General features: G+C 37.5%; 1 pseudogene; it reads left to right on the top strand.

Annotated features, from left to right (window-relative positions):
• The first annotated feature begins 16,812 nt into the window (after nt 1–16,812).
• Nucleotides 16,813–18,651, top strand: LOC129392299 (tigger transposable element-derived protein 1-like; annotated as a pseudogene).
• Nucleotides 18,652–21,245: the final 2,594 nt, after the last annotated feature.

The following is a 21,245-nucleotide window of genomic DNA, read 5'->3' as shown; positions in this document are numbered from 1 at the left end:
CAGCGGCCATGGCTCACGGGCCCAGCCGCTCCGCGGCATGTGGGATCCTCCCAGACCGGGGCGCGAACCCGGTTCCCCTGCATCGGCAGGCGGACGCGCAACCACTGCGCCACCACGGAAGCCCCTCATCTTATTCTTAAATTAAATGCATTCACTGCTTTCCACCAGCACTGTTGGAAATAATAATAGCTTCCCAGTGTTGTTAAGAGGATCAAATGAAAATATTGAGTCAACATCAATTAAACTTAACTGAGGATTTACCATATTGCATGCTTGTGCCAGGTGCATGAAAATACAGAGGGCAACACCATTTCCTCTGCCTTTAGGGAGCTCCCATGGTCTTCTGGAAGACACAAACCATTTCACTACAGTGTGATGAGAGGTATGTCAGAGATAAGTACAAGCCTGTGCTCCAGGCTTGGGGATGGGGCAAACAGAGGATTCCTAGAGAGTGGCAACTGAGTTGCATCTTGGAAGATGAATAAGATATGGCCCCCTGATGACTGGGTGAAAAGCATTCCTGGCCTAGACAACAGCAAAGGCAGACGCATGAGAGAGAATCCATGGTTAGGGATTTGTAGGAAACCTGAGCGTCTGGACTTGAACACAGGGTGTGGGTAGGGAAAAGAGAAGTGACAGGGGTGGAGAAATAGGCAAGAGGAATCACTATGGAGTCTTAAGTAAACAAGTGATCAGATTTGCATTTCTGATGGGACATAGGCAGCAGGGAAGGAGTGAACTCGATGAGACCAGACTGGAGGAAGGAGATTAGTTGGAAACGCATTTCTGTCATAACAAGGTGACTCTTTGTAAGATTGACATGAAGATTTTAAATGCTTCATGAGGAGAGACTGAAAATAAGCTAGCATAAAGTTGGTGCAGCCCAGCTTCCGCTAGGTTGTTGATGACCCATGAGAGATTATTTTAAGATTGAATTATCCAGCCTCTGGTAAATGAACTGAAATTGGCCACTGTATTCTGATATGATTATTTTGGGGGACTGGGGTCATATCCCTCCATGTAAGGGGTGTGGTGAAGTTCTAGCTACAAGAAATTTAAATTCTTCTTCCAGTCATACTTGAGATCTCAGACTGAATGAAGGAAAACTATCCTGTTTCTGGTCCCAGAATCAGTTTGGAATGGACTTCAAGCATAAAGATTCCTGGGGCATTTCTAGAGTGGAAGGTACCCTGCCAGGTGAGGACTGGCTGGGAATGAGATCCCTGCATGGAAACTTTGCATGGGTCTGGGCCTGGGCAGGTTGTAACTACCTCATTCTACACCCCCCTTTTTTAAATTCCTAAACATGCAGTAAAATTTTGTCAAAAGTTACAGTCTGGAATCGGTTACACTGGGGGCGGGGGATGCAGGAAGTGCTCCTCCTGTGCTTCAGAAAGAGTTGCAAAGGGGTGAGCAGTATACCTCCTCCTTGAGACCAGGGTGCTGGTAACAGTCTGCAGAAAGCCATGCCCAGCTGAGTCCTCAGTGTGATCTTACAGGGAGACATGGCAGCATTCAAATCTTAGCAGGGATCCCTGTGGACCTGCTCAGGAGACTACACGGCAGAACCCTGGGAGCTCTCAGAAGCAGCCAGCAGGTAATTTGATGAGAGCTGATTTCTGGGAGTGAATCAGAACTGAGACTATTATGGTTTGTGCACTAAGATAAAGGTGTCTCCTTATTTATGGCCACAGGATGGTGTGATCTTGGACAATGAGGTCACATAGTAATCCAGGCAAACAAGGATGAGGCCAAACTAATGCAGTGGTATGAGGGCAAGGGGAGTGACAGGAAATACTGAGGACAGAAAATCAGTATGTGGTAACATATTGAAGCCTGGGCTAGAGATAAATATTTGACAGTCATAGAGATGAAAGTTGTGGCTGTGGGAATAGATAATATTGCCAGGGAGAGTGTTTAGAAAGAATTTCATAAACAGTAAGCCATTACTGAAATGTTAACAATTAATTTCGTATGCTAGCAAAGTGGTCTCATTACTTTATTTTTTTAATTTATTTTTTAAAATTAGGGCTTCCCTGGTGGCACAGTGGTTGAGAATCTGCCTGCTAATTCAGGGGACACGGGTTCGAGCCCTGGTCTGGGAGGATCCCACATGCCGCGGAGCAACTGGGCCCGTGAGCCACAACTACTGAGCCTGCGCGTCTGGAGCCTGTGCTCCGCAACAAGAGAGGCCGCGACAGTGAGAGGCCCGCGCACCGCGATGAAGAGTGGCCCCCGCTTGCCACAACTGGAGAAAGCCCTCGCACAGAAACAAAGACCCAACACAGCAAAAATAAATAAATTAATTAAAATTATTATTTATTTATTATTTTTGGTTGTGTTGGGTCTTCGTTGCTGCTCACAGGCTTTCTCTAGTTGAGGGGAGCGTGGGCTACCCTTCGTTGCAGTGCACGGGCTTCTCATTGCGGTGGCTTCTCTTGTTGTGGAGCACGGGCTCTAGGCGCACGGGCTTAGCTGCTCCGCGGCATGTGGGATCTTCCCGGACCAGGGCTCAAACCTGTGTCCCCTGCATTGGCAGGATTCTTAACCACTGCGTCACCAGGGAAGCCCGTCTCATTACTTTATAAGCACATGTGTATTCAGTGTAAATATATATACATATATATCTTTAAAAAGATCTATTTTATCTTTTTAAATATACTGTTGGTATCTTTAGTTTCTGCTAGAGGAGTGTTTCTCAATCCTGGCACTGTTAATATTTTGGTTTGGGGCCAGATAATTCTTTATTGTGGGTGACTGGCCTGTGCACTATAGGCTGTTAAGAAGCATCTCTGGCTTCTCTACACACTAAACCCACTAATTGCTAGTAGCACCCACCCTCATCCACAAGTACGACAAATAAAGATGTCTCCAGACACTGTCAAATGTCCCTTGGGGGCAAAATCAGGCCTGCTTGTACACAACCCTGAGAAATAGGAGAGTAAAATATTTTAAAATAACAGATTCTTTGATGGGATCATTCATTCATTCTAGCTGTAAATTTTTTCTAATCGCATCTGTTCTGTACATTCTAGCTGTAAATTTTTTCTAATCACATCTGTTCTGTACACAAGAACATTCAAAGATCAGAGCTGCATTTCCTATAGAACATATCAAAGACAGTATCAGTAGAATAATTAATTTGCACAAACTGATTTGAAAATTTGTCAGTATTCATGTGGAACCTATGTTGAAGTACAGACTACACAGACTCCATCCATGGCTTCCTATGCTTTCTGGCTCTCTTAGCCAATAAGGGGCCCCAGCAGCAGATCAGAGAGAAGGAAGAGAGTGAGATCAGGGTAATACTGACTACTCTAGCTCCAACAAGGTTGTCTTGGGTTGGCTATGTCCCTCCACTGAGGGTTATTTCTTCTTTCAAAGTGATGCACTACCTTTTTAAGTCACTCCCTTCATCCCTTTAGGTAAAATGTGATAACAGCTTCCTATGGAATAAAGAATAGCAGTACAAGGATTGAACATTAAGGATTGTTTAAGGTTTGTGACCTAGAAGAAGAAAGAAAACATTTTTAGTAAGTATGAGATGGTGACTTTTTTACATGTTATAGAAATGTCAGGAGAAATAAAGACTGTGAAAAGCCTTTAAAAATAATAATCATGAAAGTACTGAGTATCAACTATGTGCCTTGCCCTGTGATAGGTGCTTTATATATTTTCTCAATCCTTATGATAATCTTATTAGATTGATTTTATTATCCTGATTTCTCAGATGAGACTTTAAAAAATGCTTTCTCAAAGTCACAGAGCTAGTTAGTAAGTGGTGGAATCAGAATCTTAACCCAAGTCTGCTGATTTCAAAGCTCATTCTACTACTACCTTGCTGTTCCATCTACATTTTACCATTAAATTAACAATCAGGAAATTATGTCACTTTAGAATGTAGTTTCAGTTAAGTGATCGGAATGTAGTTTCAGAGGAGTGATCAGGCTGGATGATCTCAAGAGGTTAAGGAATGAAGTGGCAAGGAAATAAAGATGGTAGTGGCACACCAGCTATTTGATAAGTCTAGTAGTAAAAAGTTGGAGATGAATAGTATTAATTGCTAAAAATCCTATTTTTTTTCTAAAAATTCTGTGTCACACGACGTCTGATTTTTCTCATTCTGAGATATGCCCACTGGCTCACTCTGAGGGGTTCCTCTATGTTATTCCAATAGTGATGCCTCAATTCTATAGGGCTTTCCTATCCTCACAGGAAAGAAGAATCTAGACAAGCTTCATGGGGCAGAGCATCTCATTCATCTCTGCATTCCGACCACAAAGCCTTGTACCCTTTGAACTGAACATCATGATTTGGGCTCTACAATCTGAGTCTTCCTATAGGGCTTGTTTATCCTCATTAACAGTAACACAGCAACTGGCTTCCAGGTCACCTTGTCCCAGCAGCACAGAAAAAGATATTTATGTCTGCTATCCTCCTGGTTTTCCTTCCTAATAGCTCTGCTATCTAATATTTAAGCACAGACAGGTACCATTTAATAAAACACTTGTCAGAAGGTTGAGGGAATAATCAACTTTATCCTTGGATCAGCAACTCTCAAAAGAGAGAAACCACTGCAATCACTGGAAACAAAGAATTTCTCTGAGGATAGTAGTCAAAATATAAAATGAAAACTAATGCCCAGATTCTTGATGAATAGGTAATGGAATAGGTAACTAAAAGCCATTTTTCCTCTCCATCATAAGCAAAAATCAAGAAGAACCTAGACCAGCCTATCTTTGATTTACAGCAGTTCTCATAAGAAGGTATGGAACTTCCTAAACAAAAGACCACTGTTCAGTTAACTTAACTTTGCTTCTTTCTTCTCACATGTCTTTCTTGTTTTTATTGCATTTTTACTTCCTTCAACTCACATATTTTATGCTCTTAAAATGTGTTTCTTAAAAAACTCTTTACCATAAAAGTCACAACAATAAGTTTAATAACAATTATTAAATCACAGAACAAAATAAATGCTATTCAAATGATTAGGAAAAGTAAATACGTGAAAGAAGCGTTGTGAAGACTATAATATAAGCCTATTAGTGAAAGGTCACATACATCTAGCTAGCAAGAAGGGAAGGGGATCAGCAGAACATAAGTTGTACTTATGAAAGACTAACAATAGTATTAATAATGATACCAATTATAGTTAGAGCTCCTATTTGAAAATTAAAATAAATAGGAAGCCAAGGAATATTGCTAAGTATGGAGCAAATATCTACTATTTCTGGTTTAAACTTCAGATAGTGAATTTTAAAAGTATAAAAAGATTGCTTTACTACAGTACGGATGAGGAAAAGTGATGCTTTGAACAAGAGTTCCAGCTACTAATTTTAGCCTCCTTAATCAATTGGCATGATAAAGTATAGGACCTGAAGAAAATATCTGATCTAACTGATGTTAGAGAGGTTTTCACAAGATTTAGAAGCAAAAGAATTGTAAGGTAAAAGACAGTTAGGTGAGGCTGGATGTCTATGTTCTTGACAACACAGAAATTGTGAGACACTTTTAAGTTTAGGAGAAAGACTCCAAAGTTTAAAAATCTCTCATATTTCGTTGGGCAAGCCAATTAGATTTTTTGCCAAATAAGTGAAACATTAGATACTTTGTAATCTATTTCCTTACTATAGGCATTTTTTCTCTTGAAGGTAGCCTACTAAATTTAGGGGGGAAATATTTCTTCCTAAATAAAGGAGAAGAAACCTTAAAAATTAATTCCATCTAATGCAAAATAACTATTATTTGATACAAGTTTGCTTGCAACGTATTGTAAAACAGTACAAATAGTTTTAAGTTCTAGTTTAATATAAATTTTAATATATTTTCCCTATAAGATTCGTTTGGTTCATCTAAAATGTTACTCTATCGACAGTATAATTTTGAATTATGATAGTAGCATAAATAATAAAATTATCTTAACAAAATGAAGATGAAAGTGAATTCACACTCTGTAAAATTTTACGTGGACTTGAACGGATATGATCCCCAATTATGGTGGAAAAAAGTTAAAATCAGATGTCTATTCCAGGATTGGACTAGAATAATATAACTAAGGTTTTAGAAGATCATTAGCCACTTTAAAATAAAAATATATCAGATACATAATGTCTCAATGAAAATAAATGACTGTATTACTCCAAGCTTAGTAATACAAAATTAGCCCTATTTATGCTCCCTTTCTCAGACATTGAAGTCTTTAGCATCTCATAAATCCTAGCTAATTACATGTCAAGAGAAAAGGTTAATTATAAGTTTAATATGCTTCCCTTTTCTATCTAATGAATCAATATCACACATGGAGAACACAAAGGGAATAGAACAGAAATGCAAATACTTTAGGATTACAACTTTCGTAGGATTTGTACGTGAAGAACTTCCTAAACAATGATGCTGCACCACAATGGAAAACAATGCTTCTCTAGATAAGCTGTTGATCCAACAAACATTTATCGAGCATGAACTCTGGTCCAGCCACACGGTGTTGTATAAGGAACGAACATATATGACAACATTTCTGCCATCAAAGAACTCACAACTCTGGGGTAGTGATCTCCTGCATTTGGAGCTCTGTCCCGGCAGTTCCTTGAGAAGCCCATGACCCCAGCTGCTGTCAAAGTCATCAGGGGTTTCTTCTTGCCAAAGAGTTTTTTGGTTTAATTTCCAAGAGAGCTATAGACTTTTCTAAATACTACAGAATTTTGTAAAATTAAAGCAACACATAATAACTTAAGTATATCCAAAGACCTTTACTATAACAGGTTTATAATTTCATTTTGCAATAAGAAAGAGAATAATTTATATCTTCATTGATAAGACATTTCAGGATCACTCTGGTGTCAGAATTATCAGTGCTGAAGCACCATGAGCTGGTCTGCTAATTATATTACAATTTATTAAGCTTTGCTACTCTAGAAACATCAATTTATCTTTCATCATTTTATTTACTTTATTTGAAAGGCCAGAGCATCAGTGTCAACTTAATTCTTCAATGTGCTGTGAATAGTGAATCATTCATTTGATCCATTGAAGTGTAGATTTACCCTTAAATGTAGACGCTATGATTGTGCCTCATTCCAGGAACCTTTGCTTTTGAACGGGGAGAAGGAGAATATATGCCTTCAAAGGGAAATCTTTCACCAAGCATTTAACTGGTTTTCATTGTTGATGCAAAGCAGCTAACATTAGCATTAAGGCAGCACATTGTACCGCTACTGAAGCTTAATGGCATCTGAGGAATAAACAAGGTCTTTAGTTGTCCACTCACTGCCTTATTCTCTAGAAGGATAATCTGCCATCTAAAATAATTTGGCTGTGCAACATTTTTTATATACTCCATCTCTAATCTTCACAAATGTCTAAATACTCCTTATCATCTTCATTTACTCTTAAAGGTAGGTTAAATTCCCAAATGTTACAGAAAATAAAGCAGCCAGATCCAGCATTTGAATCCAGATCTGACTTCATAGTTCCTCTTTTCACAAAGCACTGCCTCTCCAGCAAATCCATTCTTTAGTTTAAAATGGTAGTTCTACGTTCAAATTAACCACCTGAATATAGAGGACAGCAACCTTTACAAATCCAACACAGCTGACTCATCAGTCTCTTTATAAAGCAACATTGTTAAATGAGATATTCATCAATACTGTGGAAATTTCTCAGTATTTTTGTTGTGTTTGGAACACTTACCTGAAGCAAACATGTCTAGCCTTATTTAGGAAAGTGGTACACACAGGGCACAGGACCCATCAACTTGATGAAGTCACATCGTCATTTGCCACAGTCACAAATGAGTCACATCCACATCTCTCCAAGCCAATTTTAAAGCAACAAGAAAAGTGCTGATTGGGAATCCCCTGGTGGTCCAGCGGTTAGAACTCAGCGCTTTCACTGCCAGGCCATGGTTCAATCCCTGGTTGGGGAACTAAGGTCCTGCAAGCCATGTGGCAGGGCCTAAATAAATAAATAAATAAATTTAAAAAAGGAAAAGTGTTGATTACTGACTATAGAGAATGAGTCTTCCTTGATTTGAGTGTGTCTAGCTTCTAAAGAGAATGCAGTGAAGTGCCAGTATTCACAACTGGTTATTACCCTCTTCATTTATGATTATAATCTTAGAACATTATAAAAGCAACATGTTTTGATCAGTTATGATTAAGGGAGTACAGTGGCCCTGTTCACTGCTTGATTTTGGATTTCTGGCCTCCAGAACTGTGAGAGAATAGGTTTCTGTTGTTATAAGGTACAAAGTTTATGGTAATTTGTTATGGCAGCCACAGGAAACTAATATAACACTCTAAGAGAATAAAGTAAAACATGGAAAGGTATTTCCACTATAATCTTAATTATATGAAAAGGCTTATGGAAAAAACTGAAAAGAAACTTCCTACCGTGTTGGCAATGACTGCCCCTAGGTGATGAGATTATAATAACTTTGTTGTTTGCTTCTTTATAATTTCTGCATTTTCCAAAATTTCTAGAACATGTGTTGCTTTTGTATTTAAAAAAATAAAATATATCTCTTTGGGTTGTGAAAAGCCATATGCATTGATACGTTAATTGCATAACTTATGATGGGAAAATTAGAAGCAATCTATCTAATATTTGATAATTATTAAATTCTGATTTGTCCTTTTAATGGAATACTAAGCAGCCATATTATGAATAGTATGTAGCAATAAAGGAAAAGTTTTATAACAACAAGAGGACAACATAGCTTACTGATTAAGACTCTGGGCATCAGAACCAGATTGACAACATTTTAAAAAGACCTGCTTTTTAAAAGCTAAATACCTTGATAACCTCCTTGTTTCCCAGTTTTCTTACTTGAGGCTTAAGAGAATTGACTTAAAGTTTGTTTGAGTATCAAATGGATAATGTTTCATCTATTCTAAGGAGAATATTTTTTTCACATTTATTTTAACATCTCTGATATTGGGCTGTGACTTATAGTTGAAGGTGTCTTACAATCACAGAGTTGGTATTGTTTACATATGTAAACCTGGCCATCTCTGTTCATGTGGTTGTCACATCAACTGAATTATGTACATCGTGGTACCACACAATTCGAATTTAACTGCCATTTTAAGTGCCTTAAAATTACACTATGATTCAGCATGGAAATAAATGTTATTGTGTATGGACAAGGTACAGAAGTAGAGCAGGAGGGCTTATATACGATCCTAGCAAACAAATATTTGTCCCTGAAAGAAAGATTGCAATTCCACACATTCATGCAAAGCAACCTTAAAGAGGAAGCTGTGTTGCATTTTGTCACTGTGAGAGGAGCCTGTCATACACAAGCCAATGCCATTAAAGGCAAGAGAAACTGTGAAATAGCTTGAAAGAGATGAAAGAAATCTCAAAGCAGTGAGAGGTTGGTCTAACCAATTCATGCCTTCTGTAAAACCATCATCAGAGTGGTAACATCAGTGTGTCAGAAATGTCCTGTTGCCTTCAGATAGAAGTTGCTTAACTTCCAGAGATACATGGTTCATTTGAGGGAGAAAGCCCATGTGTGGTTTGTGTAAGAATTTAGCAGGCAGTTTTTTTAAAAAAATTCCTTTCTTAATGATACATAAGGTAATGGTGCATCTTACAATCAATAACATCTTAGTTTCAATGAAATATAATTCAAGGAAACTTCTAACCATTGTGCCTGACAAATGAACAGTACTTCCTAAGTGCTAGTTATATATGATAAGCAAAACAAAAACAAAACAAACAAAACAGACAAAAAAACCAAACTGGACTATAGTCTGTGTACATATCTTTCTGTAAGATTTAGAGAAAACATACATGAAAACACATGATAATATGTCAGGTTGGTGGGTTAATGGGTGTTTTTCCTTTCGCTTGCAAATTGTTACAAAAACTTGCCATTTTCTTATAATTAAAAATGTTTTTAATTAAAAAAATGTATTTCATAAACATATAAAAAGAAAGGCAACAGTTTAAGGGGTATATAAATGAAATGTAAAGCTCTTTCCTATCCCAGACTCCATTTTTGTTTTCCCAGAGGCAATTACTGATATAATTTTCTTATATAAACTTTCTGAATTTTTTCTACATATAAAGAAGCATATATGTGTATGTATATGTTGTAAAAAAATTAATAAACAGAAACCATAATTAAATAGGGTTGGGAGGCCAGAATGGGGAACTCTCATGCCCTGTGATGATAACAGAGGCCAGGAAAAAGACTTCTCTTCTTTCCTGGCAGGGACTCAGCCAATGAAAAGCCATGGACTCTCTTTACTACAGCCCTCCCAACTTCCTTTTCCTCTCTATAAAAGACTTCTTTTTCCCTTGCCAGGTGGTGACTTACATGCAGTTGGTTTCAGACCCCCAACTGCAATTCTTTGCTGATCCAGAATAAACCCATCCTTGATGGAGAAATATCTGGCAGTCATTTGTTCCAGGTCAACAATATAAGTTAATATACACACACACTTAATTTTTACACAAATGAAAATATACTTTACACACTATTCTCTACTTTTATTTTTGTACTCTAATGCTATAACTTGAATATTGTTCTACAGCCCATAGCTATTTTAATTCTTCTTGACATCCATATAGTATTTTTATCTGTCAGAATTTAGTGCAGGAAACAGAAATCACTCTAAGTACTTCAGATAGAAAGGGATTTAAATTAGGTGCTTACAAAATTGTAGTTTGGGTTCAAGGAGCAGAAGACAGTGATGTGTTACCAAATACTGATTTCAAGGGCACACCACTATAATCCAGAGGTTGGCAAATTGCTGATGTTTCTACTGCTAGAGCCCCACAGCTGCCTCAGTTCCCCCTGAAGCTGGTGACTAGACTCTGACTGCTGCATCTGGGCTGCTGTCTCTAGATAATGACAAGGGAGATAACGAGACATTGGAATGTTGAGACTAGCTGCAAATACTAATAAGCTGGCAGCTCATTACGAAGGAGGCCTCCCTCTAACTTCCAACTTCCAAGTCTCACACACACATTTCTCATTGGTGGAAGCAAATTCTCATCCAGAAGCCTATCTGTAAGTGAGTTTGAGAAAAATAGTTTTTTCCTTTGGGAAAGAACATAGAGAGGGGTAGAAATGGGTGCTGAATGCACTGTGTGTAAACCACACAGCGTTCCACAGTATCCATCCACTACAAATTACTTAACCAGTTCCCAGATGTGTATGTGTGTGTGGGGGGGTGATATGTAGGACACTTACAACATTCTGCTATTACAAACAATGCACCGATCAACGTCAATCTAAATATGAGCATCTCTGAGAATACAGTAAATTCTAAGAAGTAAAATTGGAGATGCTATCTTTGGTTTGTCGACAAAAAAATTAATCAGTCAATCTAAGAAAAAAATGGAAGATTTTATATGAGCCAAATTGAGGACTATCATCTGGGAACAGCCTCTCAGAAAGCTCCAAGAACTGTTCCACTAGGTAAGGTCAAAGCACAGTTATATATAAGTTTTTGAGACAGAAGGCTGTACATTAAATAACATATTATTGACGGTTTACACAATCCAGATCTAAGCATACAAAATGAGTAGTGGGTCATGGGTCATTGTGGCCCCTTCCAAGATTAAGCAGGAAGGTTACCTTCTAAGGAGTTATCTTGTTGATGCTAGGATATGTTGCTCTTAATGGCTGAGCAGCTATTTCTGCGGAGGGGGAAGTTTTGTTGACTCATAATGAGGATACACTGTGCACAGTAAAAGGGAGATAAAAGGTCAAAGGGCAGGGAAATTTTTTATGTTTAAATTTTCCTTGACTTGCCTTAGAAAATAAATTTTTATTTTATCAATTGTACACATCTCTACATAATAAGATGGGAAAAAAACTCATCCCACACTGCCTGAAACACAAGTGGCATTAGTAGCTCAATTACAACACCAAAGATAGGTTAAAAATTTTTACAAACGTTAACCATGTGATATTTTAATCATATAGAATACCTCACAATCTCCATTTGCTCTCCTATCTCTGTAATATATAGAAATGTTTTAGAAACACCTTCATTCCTTCATCTTAAAACCTACAGTAGAGCCCTTTTTAGGTTTATGCCTCTCACCAAAACCTCCAGCCCCCGTGACTTCATTGTGTTTACCAACCCTGCCCTAAGGACAGCACAAGAGGGGGCAGGGCCAACAACTGGGCCACCAAGGATGGAACCTATGAGTTCACTAGTGCAGCATTCTTACCACCTACACCATGCCCAGAGAGAAGTAATAACAACGATTAGCATTCTTGGAGTGCTTGTCAGAGGCCATTATTCCTTCTTCTAATTCTTAGGATGATCCCAAGAGGAGGAGGTACCATTATGGTCTGCATGTACAAGCAAGGTGAAGAACTTGCCCAAGGGCACAGGCTGCCCTTGCCACCCTCCTAGAGTGTGAATTTGTTCTGTCTCTCATGACTAAGCAGAATTCATGACACATGAATCTGGCAGAGGCAAAGGAACTAATATTTGGTGTAGCCTAACAAGATAGAATCCCAATTTCAGGAAAACCCACATGTTCTGCGGCCACAGACTCTACCTCATGCCAGTGGTTCTCATTGTGATGAAGAGCAAGAAAGTGACTGCAAATTAATATAAATCTATTCCTGGAAAAGCAATGCATAGTGCATGTATATATTCATTTAGTACACCAGCCAGCGATTCATTCATTAAATGTCTGCTATTCACAGAATACTGGAGGTCTGTGGGGCCCAAGAAAATAATACAAGGTACAGCCTCCCTTATGCTCTCAAGGAATTTACAGTCACTTTGGTGAGAATAGAGAAATACACACCAAACATTTGAGCAACATGTAGAGTACAACACAGTATCTTTGTAATGTCCTTATGAAATTTAAAAAATTTTACACTTTAATTTTAAGATGTTTTAAATATAATTTGTTCCTATCATAGTCACAATCCTATCAAACTTACAGTTGTAACTTTGTTAGCCTACTACTGTGGGGTGTATGAAAGGGAAAAAAATCCCTAAAGGGGCTCTAACAGTGAATATATTAAGATTTTTAGCACAGCTAGAGTAACTTTAGCACTCCATCATTACATGCTGTATTCAATTTTCAACTCCATGAAAATTACATATACTTATTATTATTTTTTTTGGTGCTGGAGATGTTTTTTTTTAAATTTTATTTATTTATTTATTTTATTGACGTGTAGTTGATTACAATATTGTGTTAGTTTCAGAGGTACAGCAAAGTGATTCCATTATATATATACATATTTTTTCAGATTATTTTCCATCATAGGTTATTACAAGATGTTGAATACAGTTCCCTGTGTTATACAGTAAATCCTTATTGCTTATCTGTTTTATGTATAGTAGTTTTTACCTGTTAATCCTGTACTCCTATTTTATCCCACCAACCTCCCCTTTCCATTTGGTAACCATAAGTTTGTCCTCTATGTCTGTGAGTCTGTTTCTGTTTTGTACATAGATTCATTTGTATTAATTTTTACTTTTTATTTTATTTTATTTTTTAAAATTAATTTTTATTGGAATATGGTTGCTTTACAATGTTGTGTTAGTTTCTGCTGTACAGCAAAGTGAATCAGCTTTACGTATACATATATCCCTGTTTTTTGGATTTCCTTCCCATTTAGGTCACCACAGAGCACTGAGTAGAGCTCCCTGTGCTTTACAGTAGGTTCTCATTAGTTATCTATTTTATACATAGTATCAGTAGTGTATATATGTCAATCCCAATCTCCCAATTCACCCCACACCCCCTTTCCCCCTTGGTATCCATATGTTTGTTCTCTACATCTGTGTCTCTATTTCTGCTTTGCAAATAAGATCATCTGTACCATTTTTCTAGATTCCACATATATGTGTTAATATACTGTATTTGTTTTCCTCTTTCTGACTTACTTCACTCTGTATGACAGTCTCTAGGTCCATGTATTAATTTTTAGATTCCACATATAAGTGATATAATATTTGCCTTTCTCTAACTTACTTCACTTAGTATTATATTCTCTAGGTCCATCCATGTTGCTGCAAATGGCAATATTTTATTCTTTTTTATGGCTGAGTAACATTCTACTGTTTATATGTACCACATCTTTTTGATCCATTCTTCTGCTGATGGACATTTAAGTTGTTTCCATGTCTTGGCTTTTGTAAATAGTGCTTCTATGAACATTGGGGTGCATGTATCTTTTCAAATTAGAGTTTTCATCTTTTTCTGTTATATGCCCAGGAGTGGGATTGCTGGATCATATGGTAGGTCAATTTTTAGTTTTTTTAAGGGAGCTCCACACTTTTTTCCACAGTGGCTGCACCAATTTACATTCCTACCAAAAGTGTAGGAGCATACCCTTTTCTCCACACTCTCTCCAGCATTTATTATTTGGAGACTTTTTGATGATGGCCATTCTGACTGGAGTGAGGTGATGCCTCATTGTGGTTTTGATTTACATTTCTCTAATAATTAGCGATGTCGAGAATCTTTTCATGTTCTTATTGGCTATGTGTGTATGTCTTCCTAGGAGAAATATGTTTAGGTCTTCTGCCAATTTTTTGATTGGGATGTTTGTTTTTTCTATATTGAGTTGTATATATTTTAGATATTAACCCCTTGTCAGTTGCATTGTTTACAAATATTTTCTCCCATTCCACAGGTTGTCCTTTTGTTTTGTTTATGGTTTTCTGTGCAAAATCTTCTAAGTTTAATTAGGTCCCATTTGTTTATTTTTGCTTTTCTTTCCTTGGGAGACTGATCCAAGAAAATATTGCTATGATTTATGTCAGAGAATGCTTTTCCTATGTTATCTTCCAGGAGTTCTATGGTGTTGTGTCTTATATTTAGGACTTTAAACCATTTTGAGTTTACTCTTGTGTACGGTGTGGAGGAGTGTTCTAACTTCATTGATTTACATGCAGCTGTCCAGCTTTCCCAGCACCACTTGCTGAAGAGACTGTCTTTTCTCCATTGTTCCTTTGTCAAAGATTAATTGACCATAGGTGTATGGGTTTATTTCTGAACTTTCTATTCCATTCCATTGATCCATATGTCTGTTTTTGTGCCAATACCACTCTGTTTTAATTACTGCAGCTTTATAGCATTGTCTGGAGTCTGGGAGGGTTATGCCTCCAGCTTTGTTCTTTTTCTTCAGGATAGCTTTGGCAATTCTGGGTGTTTTGTGGTTCCATATACATTTTAGGATTATTTGTTCTAGTGTTGTGAAAAATGTCATGGGTATTTTGATAGGAATTGCATTAAATCTCTAGGTTGCTTTGGGTAGTATGGCCATTTTAACAATATTAATTCTTCCAATCCAAGAGCAGAAAATTACATGTACTTTTAATCCTAATTCTAATTTATACCAAAGGCAATGATTTTGTTGAAATGTATTAGTAAGAAGTTCCCATAGAAACCATTAAAAAAAAAAAAAGGCACTGCCTCCCATGATTAAACTTGAAGAGCAGCAAATAGTCCCGCTCTCAGAAGCTAATGCACTTGGGGAGGGGAAGGGTATGGTGGATAAAACCAGTCTTGGCCAACTGGATGTGGCTTTGTGGGGTGAGGGTCAGGGGATAGCCTGAGATGGTTGCCTCATGGTAGCCAGTACTCATGCCACCCTGCCAGAATGTGGAGTCCAGCAGGGTGGCTTGAGTATCCCTCCAATGGCCACAGACTGTTACTATGATGTAATTTTGACTGTAGGTTGGCCCTGTTCGCTCCTGTCCTTTTTTTTTTTTTCCTGTCCATTTTTGAGTCTAGGTTCCAGCTGCCCTACCAGCTCAATGGGCTACTTACAGTAAGTTCATTTGGTTTGTTTTTAGTCTAAATTATCTAGAATCAGTAGTTGTTTTTTGCCAGCAAGAATCCAGAGGAATAGGAGGTTGGGAAACTTTGGGGCAAGGGCTTGAGGGTGTTATGTATCAACAATGGTGCTGGTGGGCAGTGCTGCTGAAAGAAATGCTGGGGTCTCGGTTGTGGACAAGAGTGGCAATAGTAGGGGCCCCACGCTGCCTCTGGCAGGGCTTTTAGTGCCACCTGCTTTTCCGGGAAGTGTCAGGCTGAAGTGAAGAACACTGCCTGTGTTCTATCAAGCACCGCCAGTTACGGGCTATGTGACCTTTTAAAGCCTAAGTTTCTCATTCACACTTTAAAGTGAGGAGGATAAAGCATCTGTAAGAGCCCTTCCTGCATTAAGATTCTATAAGTGTCTTTGGTCATTCTAGACATCCAAGGTTGTGATTTTTAAAATTTCATTTATTTTTTGTTCAACAAATATCTATAGGTTATATGTTTCTAGCAACAAAACAAGAAGATATTAAACCAAGAAGTCACCACTAACATTTACTGAATATTTACAATATGTATTAGGCACTGTATTATACTTTATTATTAGGCACTGTGTTGTATGTCCAGGCAGGCCTCGTTTTATTGTGTTTCACTTTACTGCACTTTGCAGATATTACATTTTTTACATATTGAAGGTTTCTGGCAACACTGCTTTGAGCAAGTCTATTGGTACCATTTTTCCAACAGCACTTGCTCACTTTGTGTCTCTGTGTCCCATTTTGGTAATTCTCGCAATATTTCAAACTTTTCATTATTATTATATTTGTTATGGTGACTTGTGATCAGTGATCTTTGATGTTACTATTGTAATTGTTTTGGGGCACCACAAACTACAGCCATATAAAACAGTGAACTTAACTTTAAATGTTGTATGTGTTCTGACTGCTCCACTGACTGGCTATTTCCCTATCTCTCTCCTTCTCCTTGGGCCTCCCTATTCCTTGAGACAAATAAATTGAAATTAGGCCAATTAATAAGCCAACAGTGGCCTCTAAGTGTTCAAGTGAAAGAAAGAGTCCTACGTCTTTCACTTTAAATCAAAAACTAGAAACGATTAAGCTTAGTTGAGGAAGACATATCAAGAGTCAAGATAGGTCAAAAGCTAGGCCTCTTGCAGCAAACAGTTAACCAAGCTGTGAATGCAAAGGAAAAGTTCTTGAAGGAAATGAAAAGTGCTCCAGTAAACACACAAATGATTTAAAAAAAAAAAAAAAAGCAAAACAGCCTTACTGTTGATGTGGAAAAAGTTTTAGCGGTCTGGGTGGAAGATCAAAACAGCCACAACACTCCCTTAAGCCAAAACCTAATCCAGAGCAAGGTCCTAACTCTCTTTATTCTATGAAGGCTGACAGAGGTGAGGAAGCTGCAGAAGAAAAGTTTGAAGCTAGCAGAGGTTGGTTCATGAGGTTTAAGAAAAGAAGCCATCTCCATAACATAAAAATGCAAGGTGAAGCAGCAAGTGCTGATGTAGAAGCTGCAACAAGTTATCCAGAAGATTTACCTAAGATAATGAATGAAAGTGTCTACACTAAACAATAGGCTTTCAGTGTAGACAAAACAGCCTTCTATTGGAAGATGCCATCTAGGACTTTCATAGCTAGAGTGGAGAAGTTAATGTCTGGCTTCAAATTTTCAAAGGACAGGCTGACTCTTTTATTAGGGGCTAATGCAGTTGATGACTTACAGTTGAAGCCAATGCTCATTTAACATTCCAAAAATTCTAGAGTCTTTAAGAATTATTCTAAATCTACTCTGCCTGTGCTCTGTAAATGGGGGAACAAAGGCTGGATGGCAGCACATCTGTTGACAACATGGTTTACTGAATATTTTAAGCCCACTTTTCTACTGCTCAGAAAAAAATATGCTTTTCAAAATAGTACTGCTCATTGACAATGGTCACCTGGTTCCCCAAGAGCTCTGATGGAGACATACAAGGAGATTAATGCTCTTTTCTTGCCTGCTAACACAACATCCATTCTGCAGCCCATGGATCAAGGAGTAATTCTGAATTTCAATTCTTATTATTTAAGAAATACATTTTCTAAGGCTACAGCTGCCATGGACAGTGATTCTTCTTATGGATCTAGGCAAATTAAACTGAAAACCTCCTGGAAAGAATTCACCATTCTAGATGCCATGAAAAACATTTGTGATTCATGGGAAGAGGTCACAGTATCAACATTAACAGGAGTTTGGAAGAAGTCTATTCCAACCCTCATGAATGACCTTGAGGAGTTCAGGATTTCAGTGGAAGGAGTAACTGCAAATGTGATAGAAATAGCATAAGAACTAGAATTAAAAGTGGAACCTGAAAAGATGACTGAATTGCTGCAATCTGATGATAAAACGTTAATGAATGAGAGGTTGCTTCTTATGGATGAGCAAAGGAAGGAGTTTTTTATGATAGAATCTATCATAAAAATAGATATCTATCATAGATAGATAGATAGATCTATTTTACAATAGAATCTATCATAAAAATCTATCACCAGCATCTCCTGGTGAAGATGCTGTGAAAGGCGTTGAAATGACAACAAAGGATTGTATTACATAAACTTAGTTGATAAAGCAGTAGCAGGGTTTGAGAGGATTGACTCAAGTTTTGAAAGTTCTACTGTGGGTAAGATGCTATCAAACAGCATTGCATACTACAGAGAAATTGTTTGTGCAAGGAAGATTGCATAGGTGCAGCAAGCTTCATCGTTCTCTTGTCTTAAGGAATTGCCGCAGTCACTCCAGTCTTCAATAACCACCATGCTGATCAGTTAGCAGCCATCAACATCAAGGCAAGACCTTCTACCAGCAAAAATATTACAACTCACTGAAGGCTCAGATGATGTTTAGCATTTTTTAGCAATAAATTATTTTTAAAGTAAGGTAGGTACATTATTTTTTAGGCATAATGCTATTGTACACTTAATATACACTATAGTGTAAACATAACTTTTATATGCTGGGAAACCCCCCAATTTTTGTGACCTACTTGATTGCAATATCCACTTTGTTGCATTGGTCTGGAACCAAACCTGAAATGTCTCTGAGATATGCCTGTATTAGGCACTATATGTATTACACTATGCTGAGTATATTATTTAATTCCATAGACACAAGACACAATACCTTAAAATAGGTACTGTTATTATCCCCACTCCATAGATACAGAAGACTGAAGCTCAGAGAAGTTAAGTAACTTGCTCAAATTACCCCGCTAATTAGAGGGGAAGTCAGGATTTAAATCTGGGCCTGATTGGTGGAAAAGCACATAATTTTAACCTCCTAATTAGACGTAAAAAGGAAAAAAATTAGTGCTACCAAGTTATGTAATTGCTACTGCTTTAAATTTATCTTAGTTTGGATTCTCCTCAGAGCAAATTTGAGACAAGGCTTTGGATGCATGCGAGGTCATCTGAGAGGTGATCTCGGGAGGCACAGTGTGAGGAGGTAAGGCAGAGAAAGGAGGACAGCTGATAAAGCGTGCATTAACAGATACATTACTGTGTGGGCTTAGTCCCCCGGGAACTATGAGATACTGTGTAGAACATGGCTCAAAACTGACCGACCAAGGGGCAAGGAAGTTGGTGTATTTATCTGCCAGTTTTCATCCCTCATTGATTGATTGTAGTTCCTAAAGAGGTGAATTCCCTGGCATTTCTGGCCTGTAGCATACATGTGCTGAGCAGGAGATGCAGATGCTTAAGGAAGGATATCCTTGGTATACGTGGAAACCACCACTGAAACACACACGGGTTGGACCCATGAGATATGAGTGGGACGCTGACAGCATCTGCTACAGGACATGAATTAATTCGAAACAATTAATCACCAGAAATTTTATTAATTACATTAGAACAGTCTACTTCATAAATAAGTGAATTTCTGCTTCAGTCAAATTGTATCATAAAATAAATTAGCTTTCAGCTTTTAATTCCCAATTTAAGGAAGGCTTATAATATAAAAAGAGAAACTAAAATGATATTCATTTCTAAGACCATACTACAATTGATTATAGATTTACATATTTAAAAACATTGGCAGCATTAACTGGGCCAACCCAGCATTGCTTTGGAGTATCACTAACCATTGTCAAACAAATGCTGCTTTTACATGTAATATGTATGTACATGTGATCGAATTGCCCCTGCAAATCTGAAAGCCTACAGCTGTTCTGGAGGATACTGTCCTGTCTCTTTGAAGTGCCATCCTAATGACTTTTCCAAATGAATCGTGTGTACACCCTTGTAAACTAATTTTTGTTTGTTTTTTGTAACATCAGACCATTCTAAACATACCCTACAAAATTGGTGAAAATCTGTTCAGCTACTTTTTTCATGCTGTAGCAATAAGCAAGCAAAGACTCCATTTTATTTGAGACTCCGTTTTCTTTATATAGGTAACAAACTGGATTTCAGAACTGAAATAAGCTAAGGTAGTAAACCGTCGAATCCCAATTTCCCCAAGGGACAGAGCTCAGGACTGTTTTAAAATTGTTTATTTCCTTATTGTATGACTATAGTTTTTAATTGATTCTAAATCATGAGTGCTAATAAATGTTTTTCCTATGCTTCTCGTAGTAGAGGAAGAGGAGACCCAAGCCCCTCTCTTTTGAAATTGTGAATGCTCTGTGTTGACTTTGTAATTGGTGAGTTTGCAGGAAGTTTAAAGTTTGACAGTTTAAAAATAAAGCATTTGTTACGGAGAAATGAGAAATTACTTACAGAATTTTTAGAGCTACTTTTTAAATGTGGAGAGAGTCAGTTAAGATCTTGAAGAAAAATGGAAAGGGGGAGAGAGATGCCAGTTCAGTATAACAGAGTTAACTTGAGGGTGTACTCCTGGAAATACTCAATTATCATCAAATCCTAAGCTAAAAAACCCTTCAGCTTTTTAGTCTTGAGTTTATTTCCTATAAATGCCTCAGCCACTGAGTTTATTTAGTGGAGACTGCAGTTATTGCCTCATAAAAAGAAAGCACCCACAACCCATCTGCTTAAGGGGAGAGAGAGAGAGAGAGAGAGAGATTGATATAAATCCAGAGGTGGGTCTAAGAAGACTAAAAGTCCCCAGAGTTTGAAAAGTTGAAAACTGTACTTGTTGATGGGAAATATATATTCATTCTAAAGATTTTTTTTTTTTTGGTCTTCTAATAAAAAGTGGGCAAAAAATCCAAATGTGGCTAAGGGTGTAATTTTTAGTTAATATGTGGTTGTTACCATGGATATTTTCTTTAAATCTAGAAAAGTGCCTCATAGGATAATTAGACGGAATAACAACTTAAAAATGAATAATAGAAGACTGTATCCTTTTTCCATCATAATCAAAGTCTTGTTTCTAATTTAACATTCAGTATTTGAACCCATCTAGGTGGCCAACCTTGGGAATTTGGAGAATTTTTTTACTACAAGTTCATTAGGCAAAAACTTAAT

This window comes from Physeter macrocephalus, chromosome 8, assembly GCF_002837175.3.
Source record: "Physeter macrocephalus isolate SW-GA chromosome 8, ASM283717v5, whole genome shotgun sequence".
Classification (NCBI taxonomy): Eukaryota; Metazoa; Chordata; class Mammalia; order Artiodactyla; family Physeteridae; genus Physeter; species Physeter macrocephalus.
This window is presented reverse-complemented; position numbering and strand designations above follow the sequence as displayed.